At 37.6% G+C, this 20,771-nt stretch overlaps 1 pseudogene; it reads right to left on the bottom strand.

The window, feature by feature from the left end:
- Positions 1-666: 666 nt before the first annotated feature.
- Positions 667-16,809, bottom strand: LOC134474533 (small ribosomal subunit protein uS5-like; annotated as a pseudogene).
- Between the last annotated feature and the right edge of the window lie 3,962 nt (positions 16,810-20,771).

Genomic DNA, 20,771 nt, shown 5'->3' on the forward strand with positions numbered 1-20,771 from the left:
CAAGGGGTTGATTTCTGTTTCTCCCATTACCATAATCTGTTGATGTCAACTGTCCCATCTACTACTGACTTTTGCCACTGCACATATTTCTGGAGCTTTTGCGGGTACCATTGAGGTTTCCACCCTCTTCTTCCCTGGATCCTTGGCTGGCCAATCCTGGGGGTGGAGTTCCGCACCCACTCTATTTGACTCACTCTGGTGAACTTCACGGAGTGTCTTATCCAGCTGGTGACAATGTCCCAAACTTTCTGCCACCCCCTGTTCTTTGGTTATCAGGACTGTTGCAAGATCTAGGGCAATATTTTCTTTGAACCTGCTAAAAGGGTCTATTTCCTCTCTTTGCTCTCTTTGTCACCTGAAGATGCAGGGAGATCACAGAAGAGCAATGGTTTGAGGGAAGGAGGAGGAGGAACAATGGGAGCAGGGGCTTCATGAGAAGGGGCACAATCTGAGGACAGGGTAGAAGGCTTGAGCAGTGTCAAAGGGGACCAAGCAAGGAGTGTGGATGGTCTACTCACATTGACCTTAAACTCAATGGTGAAAACTGCTTTCTCTTCTCCCTCACAGGATGCTTCTTCAAGATCTCCACTTGGTGCTGGTGGTTAGAATTCAGGTGGAGAAGGAGCCCTTCTCTTCCCCCTCACTAGAATGCCTGGGTCAGCTACTTCAGTATCTGCACAGGGTGCTGCTGATTTTCAGCAAATCTTCACTTACTGCTTCCCAGTGGTCTACCTCAGGTGGGCCTGACCATCCTTTATACTCCTTTCCCAAAAATGGCCACATGCCCTTGCACATTGCGGTCAGTAAGTCATCATCCAATGGTAGCCACGGGGAGAGGGGCTTAGACATCAGGAAGCACCATCTAGACCAGAGAAAGAGAAAGGGGTATTGTTTCAGGAATCTGATATCAAACCAAATGATAGACTCTGCACCAAGGAGTTAGAAAGCAACTTTTATTATGCTAGTGGGATGGTGGAAATCACTTCCAAATCACCAGCTTCAAGTCAGTAAAGAGTTCAGTCAAATACATTTTGTAAGCAGTAGGTAAAAGGCTGATGGAAGGTTATTATATGGTTGTTTATATGCACCGAGTCATATGTTGTCAAGCAAACTACTTTTAATTAGATTTATTTAAAATGAATTATCGGGCTGGGGATTTAGCTCAGCAGCATAAGCGCCTGCCTTGCAAGCAGGCAGTCATGAGTTCGATCCCTGGTACCAATAAAAACAAAAAAGACCAAAAAAAAAAAGAATTATCACAAGGTAGGAACACTCTGGGAAGGAAGGAAGAGGGTGTGAGCAGAGCAAGTAGAGTTCAATGGGTCCTTGACTGGGCCAGTCTGCCTCATACATGAAGTTTTTGAAGCAAGTTGGAAAAACTATCTATGTTTTCTAAGTAGAGAAAACACAAGCATAACAACTGGATGTGGTCAGGCTCATCTAGCATGTTATTAGGAAGAAGCAACTGGATGCAGACAGTCAAGGCTGACTGAATTTAGCAGCTAACTATGTGACAGACAGCAGGATGATAGTCACAGAGAACTAATTGATTTTTAAGTTTTGCTATAAGATATATGCCCTTACCATGCCCTTACAGTATCATGAGCACAACATACACAGCAGAGAAGGGAGGGATCTGCTTAGCAGCTGCACACAGCTCTCCTGCACTCATCTTCCACCCCTCTTATCCTCAATTACATGGTGCACATCTCTGCATAGCCCTTCCACCCCTCCCTATCCTCAATTACAAGGAATCAGGAAGCAGGGAGGTGATATCTCCAAAGTCTTGCCAAGGCCACCCCTCTCAATGGTACATTCTCCTCCTTCTACGCCTGATCCTTTTCCTAGTTTGTGTCTTACCTGAAGCACCTCCCTGCTAATCTGGCCATATCTAAGACCATGTGGACATTTCCTCATCCTTATCCTCTTCCCAAAATGCCAGAATACTGGCCATTTTTAAGGAAGCTCATCAATAATCAGTGAATCATGCCTGGGGTCTCATGAGAGTGAGCTCATTGTGTTAAATGAACATTAAAAATATCCTTATTTGATTTCACAGTTCCATTAGAAAGTAATATGTACTTGAATCTTGACCCTCAAATCTCAGTCAGTTGGAGGGGCATCCCAAGTTTGTTCCTTCTCACTCCCCTCCTCCTGTTCTCTTTCTTCTTTCCTTCCTTCCATTCTTCCGCTCAAATTTCCATTGATGGGAAGAGGATTCCACCTTCCTCCCTTCTCACACGGCTTCCTACCGCTCCTTTCCATCTTTCCTTTCTTCCACCCCACCCCAGAGAACACACAGACACACATTCACAGGTTGGCAAGAGGGAGAGTTTATTGTCACCATCACTGCAAAGTGTTGCTGTAGAATTTTGGGATTACATTAGAGACTAGGCAGATTGCTGGCAATATCTCAGATAGTGGAGGTTTCCAGGCTGTCTTGGCTTGGGATTTCCAGATTGTCATCCATGGTCCTCAAGTTCCTGGTCATATATAAGACTTCAGTGTGTGTGTGTGGGGGGGGATTTCCTCACCCTTCCCTCCTGCGAGCTTCTCCAATGCACTGTGAGGATTACCTGCCTCTTGCCGACCGCCAGTGTGGTCTTCCATCCCTTTTTGCAGTGTTCATGAGGTTCCCTCAGTTTTTATTTTTTCAGTCTGAAATCGCGTTTCTCACCTTTTTAAAATTTTAACTATCCTTATTCCTGTTGTAATTTTTTCTCTTATGTTCCTCACTTGTTTGTATTCATTGTACTGATTTTTCTTTTACAGGAAATGTTTTCTCAGTTTTCAAAAATATACAGCTTGGAGTTTAACTATTTATTTTTGCTCTACTGGAGTTTGAACAAGGTACTTCATACTGAGTTGCATCTCCAGCCATTTTCTAAATTTCTTTTAATTCTGAGACTGTGTCTGGTTAAGTCCCTAATCTTCCCTTCTGTGGCCTGATCTTGAGCTCCTCATGCTTTTGCCACCCTCACAGTTTCTCTTACAAGAATTTGCCACCACTGCAGACATTGAACTACTTTTAATATAGAAATTTATTCTTTTACATTTGATAATAAAACAAATACATTTGCTTATAAGTAGTCTTTCATGGTGTTCATTCTTCTTGCCATTTCCTTCATGTTGTTGTATTTATCATCTCTTAGGTTCTTTCTAGTAAATATATGGTTCTGAATCATATTTTAATTGTACTTTTGATAATACACATTTTTCATCTCTTTGAATTATATTTGTAAATATTAAAATCATAAATGTATCTACTAATACCTTCATAGGACATAGAAAATTACCATTCCTTTGACCTGTATTAATTTCATTTTGATTTTTGTCTCTTTCTGTGCTTTTTGACCCAATTACTCATACAAAACATTGTTTATATCACTGTTTCAAGCATCAGGCTGAAAATCCCCAACTGGCTCACAAAAACAAACTCATCATTCTTGCTTTAGTCTGCTCACACCTCACCCTGCCCTGGTCTGGTTCTCAAAACCTCCTTCTCCCAGCTCCTGCAACCCTGTGCCAGCTTCACATGTAGAAAAGATGTAGTTAGTTCCACAATCATTTCTCAGCTTTGTGCCTGACCATTATTCTCTGGTGACTGTAAAACATGCTCAATTTTTTTCACAAGGATTTTAATGATTTATTGATTTCTTTCTTTGGTCTTTTCACCTTCACTTTTCAAAGGTAAAGTATATCCAAACTGCATGTTGCAAGAAAACCTTCAGTATTTTATTCTATGATCTAATGACGGAAAAACACGTAATTACAACATCATTTCTCATTCTGTGCCAAAGCCAGAGGCGTATTAGCATGAAAACTGTGCTGTATTTTAAAAACAGAGTGTGTATTCCATCAGTGGACACAAGGGAGACGCTCATTAACTTGTACCAGACAACAACTGTACTTAATCTTCTTGGATAAAATTACACAAGATAAACTCAATCAGTTCAGATTTATGCAGCAGCGTCCTTGTGACATTTTTTAAAATTCATAAGTTGGTTTTCGCTTACCTTTATTGGAAAGGTTTCTAACATAGACAAGAACTGTTTTGGAGGGTGATATTCTTTGCCTTAAGACAGGAATGATACTAAAACTTTTCATGATTAGTCAGGCATGGGAGCAGACCAATCAGAATAGACCTGAGCTGTAAATATTATGTTCAGCCATTTGGGTTGGCAGCAGTTGAAAGTCTTGCCCATGAGAACCCTTGCTTCATGGGACGAGACACATCCTGGGCCTCCAGCTCCTTTCAGCCTTTCAAGTCACATGATGCTCCTTCCAGCAGCTCCCTCATCAACTGAAGTCCTCATAAGCTTATTTAAAGAACACTTACTTACAGAAAATTTATTGGGGAAAAATTAGAAAGAGTAGAAATAAAGGAAACAATTGTGAACAAGTATTTGGATTCAGTAATTTTCTCAGTGTATAATCATTATAAAACTATACTCAAAAGTCAACATCTGGGATTAGAAAATCCACTAAAGAGTCAAGGATTTGAGGTTGTGTGCAGAGATCCATGAAGAAGGTGAGTTACTTGAAAGCTGGCTAAGAACTCATCTCTGTGAAAGTAAAGATTCCCTCTGTAATTATCCTGGGTTGTTTGATTTTATTATATTATATGGTATGAACAGCTATTTTGAAGAAAACAAGACATTATAATAGCCAGTGCTGATTTAATATCATCTTGTTTTGAAGTCCTACCATAGTTTTGTTCTTCTGTTTCCATTGGTTCTTTTTTTTTATTTAAAGAGAAAGAAACAAAAAAACATGGAGATAAAAAAAGGTAGAAATAATACAGAATTACAGAAAAATAAATGGTAAGAAATCACTAGTTGATAAGTTACATATTGTCATCTTAGAAATAGTTGTTCAGGTTATAAAATTAAAGTATGTAAAGTGACATTCAAATAGTAACACTGCCAACAGTTCTGTTCAATGATCTAACAAAAACTTAGTAATACGGTTATCAGTCCTACACACTTTTTTTTATCTTAAAGAGGGTAAGATTAAGCATATCAAATCAGAACAAAACAGTTCAAAAAGAAACAATTTAAAGCAATACAGATTTCAAAGCAAGTCCACTGGAGATCTTCACTGTTTATTTAATTGTCTCTAGTTTCTTCCAAATAGTTGTCCTTATCTTCACACACATTAAGTACATACTACATATTATAGAACCAATCAAATCATTACATGATGATGAAGGCTTTTTAGGTCTTCTAGATCTGACATTGGGGAAGACAATAATAACTACCATAGTGTCTCTCATTCTCTTTGTAGTAGCTGTCCTTATCTTTACATATGCTGAAATTGAACTTAAGAGACTAGACCAATATCACTGTGATCAATGAATAATAGTATTGCTAGATTTTATATCATAATGCTACAGAATTAGCACTGGGTTTCTTAGTGTCTCTTCTTCTTCAGAGTATCTGTTCATTACAGCTTGCATTATATAATCTGTTCCCGTAAATAGTTTTTAAAAATCTTCTCACATGTGAATTTCTACATGTATATCTATCCTCTCTGTATTATAGGGAAAAACAAACCATAACAAGCCAGCAAAAACAAATTCCTAGAAAAACATGCAGTGAAAAAGACACATAAGACCCCAATATTAGGTGATCTACCATAGTTACTATGCTTTCTCTTATTATTTTCAATAGATTGGTCCACATCATCAGGCTTAATATAGTTAAGCGTAGTATTACATAGTTATTTTTATAAAAACACAACTTTGAAAACATTGTAGGACTTGAGAGCTGTTAATAATCAAAACCAGTATGGATATGTTTTACATCTTGTCATCTTCAGAGCTGTTGCCTCTACTTTTAGGATTGATACTATCAAGCATACCAAATTCAAATAATATCAGCCAAGGAAAAACTGCATTCTAATAAATCATTCAAATAAGATCAGTCATAGTAAGACAATGTAAGTAATACAGGGTTTCAGTTTAAGTTAATAGGAAATTAAGGATAGTTACTGTGGTATAACCTGCCATTTTTGGATCAGATGTCTGTGCCCTCAAATCTGATATGAGTGGACAGACCGGAACAAATTAAGTTCAAACTAAACAGGGCGATAAGACTACTGTGTCTTTTTAAATCCTAATACACGATTAACAATGACCTCTGCCTTTTTTTAATAGTGTATCAAAGCTATCTATACTAAAGATTATAGCTTACCATCTCTGCCTCATGTCTGCTACTCCATTTACTGCTATAATTTGTCCACTTTACTCCCTCATTCCACTGTTTGCCCCATTCATTGAGGCTTCTCTGCCACTGTTGCTGGAATCCTGGTATCCCTTCCTCTGTCTCTCTGGAATGTCCTTCAGCACTCTCTGTAGGGTTGGGTTAATGGCCACGAACTCCCACAGTTCCTCCTTGTCTTGGAAGCATCTTATTTCTCCATTAATTTTGAGAGAGAGTTTTGATGGGTATATGAGCCTTGTTTGCAAATTATTTTCTTTTAGGAGTTGGAATATTTCCCATTTCCTTCTAGATTTGAGAGTTTGTGTTGATAAGTCAGTTGTTATTTTGATAATTTTCCCATTGTAGGTTATCTGCTTCTTTTTCCTGGCTGCTTTTAGTATTCTGTTCTTTTGGTGGATTTCTGGAATCTTGATTATTATACATCTGGGTGTAGATCTGTTTTGGTTGTAGGTAGCTGGTGTTCTGTATGCCTCATTTATCTGGATAGCATTTCTTTTTCCTATACTTGGGAAATTTTCCTTTAATATATCTGTGAATATTCTTTGTATTTCATTTTTGGTTGCTCCTGCTTCCTTGCTCACATACTTTGTTCTAAAGTAATGTATCCTTTTGTCATCTTCTAGCCTTTGAATTGTTTTTTTTTCTGGTTCCTTGCTATTTTTAAGAGATCTTTTCTTTCATGATCATATATCATAAATCACTCTTCAAGTTTTGAAAGGCTAACTTTAGTTTCTGTCAAGGCATTTTGCCAGTGTTCAATGGAGTTTTCAGTTTCCTAGTAATCTCTTTGGATCTGTTTCGTGTATTCTGGATTATGTTTAAATTCTCCTTTAGAAGTTTCTCTTTCTTTTCTGATTCCCTCCATTCTTCCATCTGTGTTCTCTTGGGTGGGGCTTATCATTTTTTAATTAATCTCTTTATATCTTACCTCACTTGGATCAGAAGTACAGTTTTAAATTTGTCTATGAGGTCATGAAGGTATTTCTTTATTTCGGCTGATGCTGTCTCTAGTATTGGATGATTACTGTGCTGGTTCTCTTCTGTGTTTACTTCTCCTGGGTTATTTTCTCACATTAGGCAGCTGGAGATTTTTTATTTCTATCTCTTGTCATCTTTCTGGTTTGTTTCAGACTGGAGTGTCCTGACCCTCTCCGAATTGCTTAGGGCCTTTCAGAAGTGTGCTGACTTGAGTTTTTGCTGCCCTCCTCAATTTGCTGTTATCTGGGGTAGGCAGGGATGCAGGGATGGTGCAGGCTAGCCTCCAGCCTCTGTGCCAGTCAATCTGCAAGTTAGGCTGTACCTTTTGGATGTCGCAGAGTCGCAACAATTTTGTATCTGCTTATTGGGTCCCAACCAGAGGCGTGGTTCAGCCCCAGCAGACCCTGCCAGTTCTCTCTGCTCCAGGGGTGGCTGACTAATATCACCATTATACAGGTCTCTGCCCCAAATCCCAGCTGTCCTCTACTAGACCTCTCTGTGCCAGGAACAACTATCTGATGTCACTGCAGTGCCAGGTCTGCCCAATTCCAAGATGTCCTCCAGCCAGCGACAGCAGCCATGGGGGACCTAGTCCCTAGTACTCACCAGGACTCAATGCAGATTTTCCTCTTGGTTCCACTGCACATTGCATTGTTTGTCTTCACTGTGTTCCCGGAACAGCGCAGATTGGTCAGAAAACTGCACAGTGTCCGGCTTCAGAGCTCTGGAGCTTCTCACAATCTCCTCTGGCACAGCCAGGCAGCCCTTGGCTGCTTCATGGGGTCCCAGGTCTCAATTTCTAGTAGTCGCCAAAAGCCAATACAGTTTTTCTTCTTGGATCCACTAGTCAGTGTGCCACATTAAAGGTGCGGGATTCGCAGACTCCTGTTATTGGCAGCCACGGTTCCTGCACAACCTTAAATGCTAGGCTGTACTAGGCTGGCCGCGCCTAGTACAGCACTGAACGGGGCTCAGTGAATGCAAAGGGCTTCAGCTCTCCATCCACGCTTTTCCTTCCTTTTCCCAGTTTTATGTTTCCCTTCAGTTACCACCTTGGCTACTAAGAATCATTATTATCCATTCGTCTGGCCCTCTCCATGTTGTCATATTCTAGTATCTAATATGATTTCTCCACAGAGACTCTCCGCCCAATCCCCTAGCAAGCTGCCATTTTTGAAAACCTTGTTTCCATTGCTTCTATCATGCTGTATCTTACTGGATTTTATTATGTGTGGTAGTATAAACAAATTTTTATGGACAATGAGATAATATAGTAACCATTGTTCATTTTCTGCTATTTGGTTCTGAATGCCCTGTATACTTTCATCCTCTTTAATCAATGACCTCCCCAAGGCTATGATTCCAAAATGCCATTATCTACTAAAATAAAGTAGGTTTCTCCAGAAAACAATTGCTATTTCTAGATATAGAATATTAGAAATGCACTGTGTAGGTGAGAACTCATAGGCAGAAGCTTCCGCACTAGGATGCATGCAGAGCAGAAAGCATCATGGGTAACGTTACAAAAGAGGGACTGCTTTTCATGAGTCCAGGCAAGGGGGCCTGGAGAAAGTGACAGACAAGTAATTGTGTTGTTAGTGGCCCCTGCAGAAAGAACCTGGTGATGTTTTAGAAAGTTGAAGTCAAGTGCAGCCTTCTGGGTGAGAGCCACTATTTCTATCTAGCAGGAAACCTGGAGAAAACCAAAACCAAGAGCCATAGGGTGGACGGTTCTGCTTGTCTCCTTAGGACGATGATGCAGTATAGAGACTTCTGGCTTGGTCTTTTCAGCAAATCAATGGATGATGGAAAAGAAGATGTTTTCAGAGTGAAAAAATTTAAAGAAGATTAAAACTACATGTTCCTTGATTGGATCCTGGCTTGGCATTTGTAGAAATTTGATGATGAATTGAAGGATAAGTGATAATAGGGAATTACTGTCAATTATATTTTATTTATACAGATATGATCACATACAGACTATTTTAAAGATGTATACTGAGATGTTTGGGGTTGAGATGTTGTGAAATCCATAAATTACTTTTAAATACTTCTGACAAAATAGATGCTGTAAATATGGGAAAATCTAGATTATGGATGTCAATTAAGTTTATATTTTTGTGTCTGAAAATTTTATGTATAACATATACTCCAGCCAGTTTGTCATGAATTAAATCAAGCATACAGATTTAATTATATATTTAAATATCTTCAATGTATAGTAAAATAGTTTAGTTAACTATATTTAATTATATATAACTGAATATGAAGAATGGAAGTTTATTATATTATCATTTTGTATCAAGGACTAAATGACTGCAAGCAAGCTGAATACTTTAATTAAAATAATTAGTGTATCAATAGAAGTCTAAATAGGATCTGAATTAATAAATATGATAACTGGAGCCTTGCTGAGAACCATTTGGATTTAACTGTGTCATTTGTTATTTCTACAAGAGACTTTAATATTTGTTCAGCACTTTACTTTCAACCATTTCCAAAATATTGAAAAGTTTTCCTTCAAATTTGAGCTCCCAATTCTCTTTTCAGAAGAAAAATATTATCAGTAGTTTTCCCCAAAATGCTCCTTTGCAGATTTGTTGCTAGCATTCTATATTTGCAATTACCCACTTTGCTGTTTTAGTTTGTTTTGTTTAGATTTTAGATTTTATTGTAACATTTGTTTTTTTTCTGAGAAAGGGTCTCACTAGGTTCTGTAGACTGATCTTGAAATTGCAATCTTTTGACCTCAGCCTTCTGAGGAGCTAGGATTAAGACGTGTGACACCATTCTTGATTTTATTGTAACATTTTAAACTTTCCAGTTTAATTCTGAATTTTATTAGGAAAGTTTTTCTAATATTCAAAAGGCAAAGAATAACATAACAAAGCTCTGTGTGCCCAGCACTGAGCTACAATGATCTGCATTTTAGGGTTAATCTGATCTACACTCGCTTTCTTTCTTTCGTATTAATAGATTACTAATCTTCATAAGTCAGATCATTTTGAGACAAATCTCTAATACCATATCATTTCATCCAAAATACTTTGTCATGCCTCTCTGAAATATGAGTATTTTTCCTTACAAAACTTCAACATCATTATCAAACCCAGAAAAGTATTTTTAGTATCATCAAAACATACAGTCACCATAAAGATGGCTCTTGAATGCACTTTTAAAATTGGTTTGTTGCAAAGACCAACAAGGTCCAAGCATGGCATTTCACTGAAATGTCTTATTCTTATTTAATCAAAATGTTATTTTAATTAATAATGCATTTTAAAGATCATTTTACTGGATGCATAGTAAGCCATTGTAGGTGTGTCCCATAATGCATTTTATCTAGTCCCCAGGAGTGGATGATTAGGCTTTTCTCAGACACTTGCTGTTACTTACCATACTGCAATAAATAGTATCAAACATGACTTTGCACAATATGCAAGCATGTATATAAGATCAATTCCTATAGAAAGTATTACGTATTTAAAAGTATGCGGCCTTGCAATTTGTGACAGAAATAGACAAATTGTCTTCCAAAGAGACTGTCCCTAAAATACACCTGTTTTTCCAAACCCATACCAACACCAAGTGTTATAAAATTTCTGCTGATATCATAGGCTAAATATAGTAATTGTTGTTTTATTTTCTCTTTCTTTCTTTCTTTCTTTCTTTCTTTCTTTCTTTCTTTCTTTCTTTCTTTCTTTCCTTCTTTCGAGGCAGGGTCTCACTATTTATCCCAGTCTGACCTCGAACTTATGGTGATTCTTCTGCCTCAGTCTCCTGAATGCTGGGATTACAGGTATGCACCACCACTTTTGCCTTCATTTTTTAACTGAGAGCAAAATTAATTATCCCTTTGTACAGTTATGTAACTTGTATTTTTTCTGTGAACTGTGATCATCGATCATTTTCAATTGCATTAACTTTTACTTATTGATTTGCATGATCAATGTATATAATGAAGAAATTTGTTATTTATGTGTATTGCAAATATTTTTCTTGTTTGTTTGCCTGTTAATTTCTTTGTGGTATTTTCTGATACATTGGATTTTATATATATGTTATTTTATATCCACTTCATGTTGAAAAAATGTCTTGCATGTGCCTTCCTACACAGGGCACTAGAATTTTCAAAATCCTCTGCATGTGCTTGTAACAAGAGAGGGGCAAAGCTGGCTCATTCCACACACTTTCATCTTTGTTGTGAGCAACTGTCTTGTAAACACTGATACCTAAGCAAGCAGATATTTTCCCCTAACTTCATCTCGGAAGCATTCTATCATAAATGAACATTCTTGTCACACAACTTTGAGAAATGCTTGATAACTTCCTGGACTGTCTTTATTTTTACTTATTACCATTAGTGATGTAATTGAGAGAAGAAATGGTGAGTTGTGCTATTTCCCTGAATATTAATAGAAGTTCCAATAATGGTTAAGATATTTAATGAAATTGGTTACCTAAAAGTTCCTCCCAAAACAAAGGTAAAATCAATTTTTAATGGGAAAAGCTAGACATCAGAATTGTTTAGCTTCTTAATGCATAATATTAGACAATGGAAGAGGTAATTTAGCCCCTCTGTTGAAAAAATGATGCTAAGAAAAAAATTAGAAGTTAGATGTTAAATGAGTTACCCAAGGTCACACAGGAAGTTAAGTGGTGAAGCCAGGATGCTTATCTAAATTTACCAGATTAGACTCCAACCACTATGCTGTGTGTGTGTGTGTGTGTGTGTGTGTGTGTGTGTGTGTGTGTGTGAGAGAGAGAGAGAGAGAGAGAGAGAGAGAGAGAGACAGAGACAGAGACAGAGACAAAGACAGAGACAGAGAAAGAAAGAAAATAACCAGAAAATGAAGAGGGCATTAATGTGAAAGTAAATTTTGGATATTGCTGGTCTTCATTTACCTTGCAAGGCCATGATTTCTGCATTTAATAGAACTACTTTGCTTGTATAACCATGAGGCACTTGTGAAAATGTGTAGTGATTTGCATGTATTCTCTCCTCCCCAAAGATGTCCAGGTGTCACACTGTGCCTTTTATGAGATAAATGTTTGGTATTTCTTGCATGGATTCTTGCTGCTACTCAAAAGCTCAAAATAAGCAGAGTGGTTGGTTTCTACTTTTGAATCTTGATTTCATATGTACCTGCAACACATATGCAGGATGTTCATATTAGTAAAATTGAACATTTTAGTGTGAGGATATCAAATCCTTCAGTAAAGGGAAGTTTCCATTATTAAATATGAAACTCAGAGCTTGATAAGAGCCAGGGAAACGCAATTCAGATTTTCCTTTTTAATAAACAAAGTCAGGGTAATGTGTAAACAAAAGTAGCACTGTATAACCAAAATGTATATATATTGAACCCACTCAAATCTGATGTGTAAACTATAATTGTAACAACTTTTGTTGAATGTTTTTGTGTGATAAGTATTAGATTTAATACTAATGTGGCTTATCTCATTTTATCCTCATAACAACCATTTGAATTATATGCTACAAATTCCCCCAGTCTTACAAATGAGAATACTACGGCTCAAAAATCAGAGTAGATCTAGAATGTAGAATAGGATTACTCAATATTGACTTTCTAATCACTTCCAGTTGCTGAGTACCAAAATGACCTATTAGACTTTAAGGACCCACCTTCGTTTATTCGGCTTCAGCTTATCCTCCAGTCTGTGGCATAACTCATTTGCAGAAGACTTGAAAAGGAATTGTACTTACTAAGTCTTAAAAATCAGGAAATAGGTAATCCAAATTAGCATTAAAAAGAAGGAAGACCATCTAAAGGAAGAGAACTAAATTATTTTGAATCATGAACATTAACATTTTTTTTTGTCTTTTTCATTTTTATCGGTACCAGGGATCGAACTCACGACTGCCTGCTTTCAAGGCAGGCGCTTATGCCGCTGAGCTAAACCCCCAGCCCGAACATTAACATTTGACAAGTAGTTTACGCATCAACTTCAGAAATATGATGCCATGGTTTTTTACTTTTTTCAGATTTTATTTGCTTTATTTTTATTGTATAAAATCCCTTCTGTCATAGCCTCTGCTGGAGCTTGTACAGAGACTCTGGTGTGGGTTTTCACAAGATGTTCAGTGATTTCCTAGTAGGGAGACTTGGTGAACACAGTCTCTTTCCGGAGGTCAGAGTCAGGTGACTGTAGGTCTTGGAGTTGGTGGAAAAGGTGGCCTTAGTGAAGTTGTCCAGAGTGACTGTGAAGCCCTTGACAGAGGTGTAGCAGTCATCAATACCAGCCATCAGCAGCAGCTTCTTAGGCACAGGGTCTGAGACAAGGCTAGCACTTTAGGGGACAGGGATCAGATGCACCAACACAGAGCCTCAGCAACCTGTCACCATACAAGGGACAGTGTGGGGCTTGCCAATCATGTTTCCCAGTAGCCTCTCCACATGGGGACAGTGGAGAGTTCAATTTCTAGGATTATGGCCTCATGAATGGCAGTGAATATATAAATTTGGAGCACTTTACACCCAGGCCAACATGTCTGCTAGTCCTTAGTGGAGGAAAATGCCTTGAACCTGATCTGCAGGTCAGCATAAGTTTGTTTCTGCAAGGATGTGATGTTTAGGACTTCATCCTTGAGAGATGTGCCCAGGAAAATGTCAATCATCTCACAATTCTTGATCGGTAAGGCTTGTCTTCAGTCTTACTGCCATGAGCCCCACAACCTCAGTTTTGGCCCCTGTCCAGCCTGTGCCCCTTTCCTTGAAAGCCAGTGTCAAAGCCTCCGGAATTAGCCATGGCCACCAGTGCTTGGGACGCCTGGGCCTTTGGGCTGTCCCACTGTTTCGAAGTAATGGGCCCAAACTTTCTTTTCCCTCCCTAACAAATCTGATCAGCTACCACCACTACTAAAGTCACCTTCTTTCCTGAGATACAAGTTCCAGACAAGTTGAGACATGAGCATGCTTGTGAATGATTACAGAGGAAGTAAAATACAAAGCTGAATCTTGTCTTAAACTTTTCAAGTCAAAACAATGAAAACCTTCACATAGAATATAATATTAACACAATCTGAAAGCCAAAATAAATGATTGTAGCATGTTACTGTCCTTCATGATGTAATCAGTCTTATCAATTATAGCCACAGCACCCCTGAGTTCCTTATAAAGAACTGCCAATAAAAATGCTGAAATAAGCTTTGCACATGCTGGGAATATCATGACATCTGTTTTCAAAATTACTTTGCTGTAATTGTCAAATCTCATTATAGTTGGTAAAAATTGTTTTCTTTCACCTGAGATAAGTGCCTGTGATTTTAAATAGCAACACTTCAAAACTGGTGATTGTGAATCTTGCTAATTATATATAGTTGTTCTGTGTTTGCTAAAAGGACAGGATTCTTACCAATGACTTATATCACTCTGATGTTCATGGCTAGAGTGGCAATAACCTGACATCAAACAGAATTAGGCAAGGAGGTAATATAAGAGCTGGTACAGTAGGTTCAAAGGAAGATGAATTTAGGGGCTTCAACAGTGTCATTAGAGATTTGGGTTGTTTCTCTGTTGCTCTCCTATGAAGATTTGAAGTTTGAAAAAATAATAATAATTTTTCTCTCTAGCCTAGTAGGGTTGGCTCCATGCTAAAGCATGCTTTCTTTATCATTGAAGGATGTCTGCAGGAAGTAAGGCACAGTCTATCCACCTTTATTTGGAAGTTTCCTTCCTAGATGCCCTTGGTATCTCTCTTTTGTCTAAACTGGCTTAGGACTATCAAGAGCTGAGCTAATTGCTGAAAGAAGACTGTTCTTTTGAGATAAAGTCTCACTATTTAGTCCAGATTGGGTTTGAATTCACTATGTAGTCCAGGCTGGCTCCAAACTCGTGGAGATACTCCTGACTAAGACTTCCCTAGTGCTAGAATTACAGGTGTGCACCACCACACCCAACCAAGATTTTATAATAATTTTAAAAACATTCAGGTTAAAAATCATTAGTCATTGATTGGCTGCAGAATAAAATAATTCAGAAACACAATCCTGATTTAGGATAAGATTATACATCCTTAAGGCTATATATTTGCAACTTCAAATTTGTTGTACAAATGACCACAATCTTACTAAAATGCAGTTTCTAATAAGCTACATCTTTATCCATGATTATGTTAATGTACACAACAGCAAGGAGACTTTCTGGAGGGCATGGGGAGATGATAGAACACTAGGACAAGGGTGAGAAGAGCAAAATAAGCCTACTGAAGAGGCGGGCTAAATTTTACATTGTAAAACAGCGCAACCTATAATTCTTTTCACACATGCACTCAGATATGACAGATGATCTTCACTGTTCAAGTTGAATTTGCTTGCTCCTCTCATGCGTTTCCCAAACCCACATCACATGTTAAACAGTGCACCGACTCACAGAACTGTAGCTATAAAAGCTACATGTTAGATCCCGAGGCCAGACTTCCATTTGGTCATTTGTTCTCCATTCACTGGAGTGGTTAACTTGCTTCTGTTGGTTTCTACCAGGCTCTGAAGTTCCAATACCAAATGATATCTATCTACTTCCCTCCTGTACCCCTCTCTGTGACATTCTTAGTCATGTACGGGAACTTAACCTCGGAGACCCCACAAGAATAGGTTTGGATAGCACTTCCAAAAAACACATCTGTCTCTCTGTTCTCAAGTGTACTTTTTCTACTTTCTCTTACACACACACACACACACACACACACACACACACACACAACACACTATGTCTGTGAAATCTCAAGAGAATCTCCATTACTTCAAAACCTCTTGCTGGAGGGGCCTCCAGAACTGGGAGGAAAATTTCTGTTTCTCCCTTTTAGACCAGTTTTAGAGGAAATAATAAGCAGAGATTCTAGCTCTTTCATCTAGTTCAGCATCTCTTTCAAAATAAGCACTTACTTTTAAGTATTGCTGAAACTCACTCAACCAGTTTCTGTTTGGACTCCTCTGAGACAGCCCATTCCACTTCCAGAGAGGCAGGTTTATATTTGACAAGTTCCACAGTTTTAGCTGAGAATTGGCAATGCTGTATTACTTCCTTACTTTGGCCCCACTCTAATTTTTTTCATTCTTCCACTTGGAAATTCTTCAGAAAGTTAGACAGCTATTACTTCCCTGAAGGTTTCTCACTTCCCACTGATGCATGATTATTTCCTTAATGATTCTGCATTTAACATGATTCTTGTACTTCATTAGCTTAGTAATCCTCATCTGCTTCTCATTTATCAGTATCCATTTTGAAACTTTTTGTCCAGGACACTATCTAATAATGTTTAAATATTGAGACAAGTGCTTACAGAGCACACACTAAATATCAATCCTAGAGAAAAATAATTTGCTTGTTTGCTTGCTTGTTTAAACAGCCAATTCACAGCACAGACTTTTGTTGGGGTCAAGTAAAATATCCAGGGCTTTTATTTTATTTTACTTAGAATTATTAATTTATGGAGTGGCTATTAAACCATCCATTCCTCATACTAAGAGGTAGTTGATATAGCACAGAAAGTACAGTGCTTAGAAGGCATGTGTTTGAGCTCCAGCTCTTACGTTCACCCACCTTGGATAAATTACTTTGCCCTTGCTGGGTTTCTGCTTTTCCATCTCGAAAACAAAGTTACCGAGAGAATCTGTCTTTCCTAACTTATGGGGTTCTTTGGAAAATCAGTTGAGATGATACAAGTTAAATTGTTTTTGATTTGAAAACAAGATACAAGTGTTAGCAACACTGCATTATTAGCTAATTCTTCTGTAACCTAGAGCCAATTTAATTAATCCTTAAAGATGCTAAGAAGTAAAACATCAAGATATTTCCTGATTCAAAAAGACAAATGCAGTCAATGAATTTGGAACATAAAATTTAACATACTATTTATTCTAAACCAATTTCAACATGATCATTCTCCTTTTTATGAACATTATTTTTGTTTTTGTGCTTGCATTTCAAACAGAGCCTAAGAAGAGAGAAAAACATATGAAACATCCATGTGTCAATCAGTAAGAATGGGCAAAATATTATTTTATTCTTACATATAGAATATTAAAGATGAAGTTGAAAATTTATTTTTAACCCTATTTCCATACTTTCCACAATCAAGTGCCAGTAGAGAAGGCTGTACCTCTTCCTTGTCCATTTTTTGCATTTTTATTACATGGATAGATACCCATGAACAAAATATAATAGTGCCTTATATGTTTAAAATCATATGAATGAATCTTACTACAAATTGCCCCATTTACTCAATTGTATGCTTTGAAGATCTGTGTTAAACATAAAGTTTATATTTATTCATACTAACCAATGTATTTCATCTGTGCACAGAGAATAATGTGTTTATAAATCCCTCTATTGGCCAATAATCGGCGTGCTTACCAGTTGCTTTATAATTACAAATAGTGTTAAAAACACTCTATTCTAGAGCTCTCCTGATGCTCCTTTGCTAGCTTTTCTCAAGTTTGTACCTTAAAGTGAAATCCTTGAGTTCCAGGCCATGCACATGTTAGCTCTTTTACTATAGGTTTTTAATTTTATTTTTCAAATTAATATATTACCTTTCCATTCATTTTCTTATTTCTTCGTTGTTCACATTCCTGCATTGCTATTCTATGGCTTATTTTTCTGTCTGATGTTTGTGCACCATAGTAGCAACTGCTTGTGATTCCATTAAAATACACACACACACACACACACACACACACACACACACTCACACACACACCCCATTATTCACCAATAGACTAGAATTTCAACTTGAGAAGAGACACTATTTGACACATTTTGGAGTATTTGAAATTTCAACTTATTCTCGATTCATATTAAACATTTTGTTTTTTGGTTCAGGAAGTGTACTGAGGCTTTTTAAGATTTTTCTGAACATCTGTTTTCCCTGAATCTCCTAATATCTAACTAAGTTATAGGTTCTTTTGTCGCTTGTCACCTATTTTCTCAAGTGCTGCTTCTTTACTCTGTTGTTAGTTGCACCAAATCCAGAGAGTTATATTCTGGCTACCATAGGCTTGTAAACTTGATTTTCTTTTCATGCTTTAATGCATATGTGTACCACATAATAGTGATGTTCATTTTGGGGAACCAGTACATACAATTAATAGACCTTGACTATTTTGATCCCTTTACCCACGTTTCCTTTGTCTCTTCTCATCCCTTCCCTATTCTCAAAAAAGTTTGCTTTCTTGTTTTCTATCTTGTCCCTATTATTCTATTTCTTTTTGTATTGTAAGTTTCTACCATATAGAGCCAGTAGTAAATTCCTGAGTTCTAGCAACCAAAAAAAAAAAAAAAAAAAAAAAAAAAAAAAAAAAAAACTTTGGTGTTGTAAATGACCCCTAGAAGGTACAAAAATCACCCCACATAAAGCTTCAGACTCTAAGTCACTATCCTCTGCCTCCTATGATGCCAACTGAAGGTTCTGTCAGGGTGGATGCGGATGTACACACACCGATAAGAAAGAAACATCCTGTCTCTTCTGGAAGTGAGAGACATTTGGGTATGATTAAGCAGGTAGACATAAGATTTCTGATCCTGGCAAAGTGAGATAAGCTGCCCCCAAAGGCATAAAGTATCAACAACAAGAAATGAAGTTTATGTTCTGTAACACATTACATTTGAGAACATGAATGTGAATATTCTAGTTATTGTATGCTTGGCAATAAAACTTCTGCTTTTATTTTCTAGGCGTACATTGCTTCATAGAACATATATACTGTTGAAGTGAAAATTTCTTTTGCACTTTCATCTACTCTTGTCTTTTATTAGAAAGAAATCATAATACTGCATGATGTATAGGATTAAAATATGTTATTTCTGATTTTACATGAACTTGAAAATTAACTGAGAAACTAATTATGATTTGAGCAATGCCTTCTGTATAATTATAAGATCTTTCTATAATCTCCGCAGCTTTTTGTTCTAAAAATGTACAAAACTTCCATTTGGTCTATGTTATTAACTTGCTCCAAAGACTCAGGAAACATGCAGTGAAAGCTCTTTGTAAAGGTCTCCTCAACACTTTAGTAGCTCCAAAGCACCTAGCCTGAGGTTCCCAGATAAATCTTTATTTTCTTGGTCAAGCTGATTTAATATTTTGCAATTTGTTCAAACAAGCCACGGCTAATATAATCACATGAACAACCCAGGAACTCTTTTGTCACTCCTAGAGATCTCAAAGATATTAACTTTCCCTAGGGAGTAGGGGAAGCCATTGTGACCAAGCTTGAGCATGCCCAGAAGGAACTGAGAGCTGGAAGAAGAGGACTGGGAATGAGTCACAGGCCTTGGCTTATGGATGAAACCAGAAGTTCTGCCTCTTCCAGGTTTCCACCCCTGTGAAATATGGCATGAAATGTTTTGGAAAAACATGGGTTCTAGACTTGATTTGGCTACAAGTCTTCCTGTTGGAGGACAGGAGCTCAGACTACAAATCCAACTGGATGTACCTTCTCTGAAAATCAAATATATTCTCATAAGTTGGATGGGTGAGAGAGTAACAGGAGACCAGAGGTCTCTGTGGAGAGCTAATTAGTTTTGAAATCCACAAACTATGAAGGAGGCTTTTGAAAAATATTGGCCTTAGAAGTAGAATTTAAATGTACCTAATCCCCCTGGTAGAGATGATAATTCTCTCAAGACCAATTTATAGCATGTACTCTAAAGAATAAAGTTAATGTATGTTGAATATTAATAATGACTTTTTGCCAAGATTTTCTGCCCAAGTTTCATTGCCTGATGAAACTATCCATTTTTTAAAGTCCATAGAGACAGTTAAAACACAATATGTTGAATGCTACAAGAGAGTTACTGGTAGAGAGGAGGAAGAAAAGAAACCATGATGCCTTAGAGAAGGTTCCAAGACAATTCAACACGAAGGGAACACACAGGTAGTGGGGAAAGGTAGGTTCTGATAAGGAGTCATGAGCCAGAACTGGAAGACTGTAAATGTACTTAGATGAGGATGGCTTCACCCAGGTGGGATAAAAGTGAATGATGAGATTTGTTCTTTAGCATAATCATTGGAGCTCCATACAATGGAGCATGGAGTACCCAGACAGACGGTAGGAGACCTGGTAATGGGTTCAAGAGTTCTCTGAAGAGGAAGAGAAAAGACTTCAACTAATGACTCTTCCAGCCATCCTTCCCTGATGATCCTTGCCTTTTGGACAACAGACCTTCCATTATACCTCTCAAAACTCTGGTTGTCCTTCCATTCCTCCTGCATTCATCTTAAGCTAGGAATGTGCAGCGACTGTGAGCAGAGAGGCACAGATTGGAGTCAGAATCCTTGGTTTTTAATTCTAATTCTTGTATTCATGAATTCTGACATCTTGAGCCAATTGCCTAACTCTTCTGTTCAATCTTCCTATCTATAAAATGGAACGTCTTTTTACTTTACATGATAAAGTCTTTGGTGAGTGACTCAAACAGGTCTGTGCTGTAAAAGTGACAAAATAATCAACACTTATTTTTACTAATATTGATTCCATGTCTATGTTCCCCAGTACACACAGAGAAACACACAGACATGCACAAGCACATACACAAGTACATGCAT

This window comes from Cavia porcellus, unplaced genomic scaffold, assembly GCF_034190915.1.
Source record: "Cavia porcellus strain 051 isolate PalLab524CR breed Dunkin Hartley unplaced genomic scaffold, mCavPor4.1 scaffold_33, whole genome shotgun sequence".
NCBI classification, from domain to species: Eukaryota; Metazoa; Chordata; class Mammalia; order Rodentia; family Caviidae; genus Cavia; species Cavia porcellus.